The 2193-nt window shown below is 47.3% G+C and overlaps 1 pseudogene; it reads left to right on the forward strand.

Moving 5' to 3' along the window:
* Window positions 1-1163: 1163 nt before the first annotated feature.
* Window positions 1164-2193, forward strand: LOC114505606 (annotated as a pseudogene).

The raw sequence follows: 2193 nt of genomic DNA on the forward strand, positions 1-2193 counted from the left end.
CCTCCTGCCATAAGCCTTGGTGACCCCACAGTAGAGCTTTCAGGGTAAGATTTCCTCACTTTGTCCTCAGCAGTCACAGGGAGAGGAGGATCCAATTAGAAAGATGTGACTTTGGCTCTTTTAGATGTCAAAGTGAGTACTGAGAGGGTTACACAGAGTCAGGCACTTCCTCTGTGGGAAGTCCTGGGGAGATCTGCTGTTCTTGAGTTTACTCCCTCCACCCTCACATATTCCAGAGTATCAGGTGGAGAAATCCTTGGTCTGATTGCTACAATCCTCAAGTCTGAAGAAGGAAGGATATCAGGCAGTTAAGGGAAGGAGCCACAAAAGCAACCTAAGGATTAGGAGAACGTCTCATCACAGAACAAAAGGTATTTCACAGAACCCTACCTGTGATACTATCCCTGGGGGCAGGGGACACATGGGGAAGATATGTAAAACTGAGGCCTTCCCAAACTCCTCTGCAGACATTCATGAATATGAGTGCCTTGCTCCAAGGAGATTAAGTCTATGGTCAGCTGAGGGGACAGCCCAAGGCTGTGAAAAAAAAAAAAAAAAAGGTGAGGACTCTGAGTGAGGAGTGAGAACCCTGATTATCCCAGGATGCAGACGGTCCTACAGAGCTCTGCTATTGCTGTCATCCCATGGTATACCCCTGGTGGTGTGCTTAGGTAAGATTCCCACCTCAGCTCTTCACCCATAATGTTATGGAGGTGAGAGTATTGGAATAAGGAGTCAGCATCAAAGCAATCCAGTAGAGAAAGCACTTCAAATCCTGCCAGAAGTGCAGGTAATGGTTCTGAATGTGAACAGAAAGAAGCATCTACTACTTAAGAATAGAGGAGGCTCCACAGGGCCTGGAGTTGTCAGACCTTGTATCAGCTCCAGTAAGAGCCAGGTAGGGCTGGAAAGCTGCAGCCTAAGGCAAACTCTAGTTACCCTAACAGACTCCTCAGCAGAAAGGTAGCTTGGAGAGGAGTGGAGCATCGTGTGCTCCTAGAGCAGTGTCCTCAAGCAAACTAAGATAGCTTTCAACCTGCACAGATAGCTTTCGATAAGGCCCCAGCTTGTACTTCTTTGCTAAAGGCATCACACCATTTTATTCTCTCTCCTCCAGGTCACCTTTCTCACACTCCTGCTTGCTAAATCTGACCAGAGTCATCATGCCTCAGGGACAGAAGAGTAAGCTTTGTGCCCGTGAGAAATGCCACAAAGCCTGAGAGCAGTCCAGGGATCTAGTGGGTGCCCAGGTCACTGTACCAGAGGAAGAAGAGAGACCTTTTTCCTAATCTCCTGATTTCAATGATAATCCAAAGAGTTCACCTGCAACTAAAACACCCAGCAATCCTCAAATGCCTCGGGGAGTCTGCTCCATCACCACAACCACTGAGGTCATTTCAAACACAATATTTAATGAAGGTACCAACAATCAAGTGAAGGAAATGCCAAATGCCTTACATGCCAAGAATATCACTGAGCCCCACCCCAGAAACCCTCTGGATGAAGAGGTGGTTGTGTTGGTGCACTACCTACTGTATAAGTATCAAAGGAAAGAGCCCATTACCAAGGTAGACATGCTGAGAAATGCAGCTCAAATGTACAGGCATCACTTCCATGAGATCCTCAGGGGAGCTTTTGAGCGCTTGGAGCTGGTCTTTGGCCTTGACATCAAGGAAGTGTATTCCAACAAGAATACCTATATCCTCATTGACAAACTGGAGCTAAGCTGTGATTCAAGAGAACACAGAGGTGTGCCTAAGACCAGTTTGCTGATGCCTACCCTGGGCATGATCTTTATGAAAGGCAACTGTGTCCCTGAAGAGGAAGTCTGGAAAGTAGTGAATCTAATGGGGCTGCATGTTGGGAAGAAACACTTCATCTTTGGGGAACCCAAAAAGATCTTCGCAGATGATTTGGTGAAAGAAAATTACCTGGAGTACTGCCAGGTGTTTGGCAGTGATCTCCACACTGTGAGTTCCTGTGGGGCCCAAGAGCCCACGCTGAAACCAGCAAGATGAAAGTCCTGGAGTTTTGGGCCAAGATTCATGATACCATCCCCAGTGAGTTCCCATACTATTACGAAGGACAGATGAGGAAGAGAGAGCCCTAGCCAGAGCTGTAGCCAGGGCTCATATTTCTTCCTTAGTCAGGGCATGCTCCAAGGTCATGACCAGCAGCTTATGCTCCAAGTAA

This window comes from Phyllostomus discolor, chromosome X (genome assembly GCF_004126475.2).
Source record: "Phyllostomus discolor isolate MPI-MPIP mPhyDis1 chromosome X, mPhyDis1.pri.v3, whole genome shotgun sequence".
In the NCBI taxonomy this organism is placed as follows: domain Eukaryota; kingdom Metazoa; phylum Chordata; class Mammalia; order Chiroptera; family Phyllostomidae; genus Phyllostomus; species Phyllostomus discolor.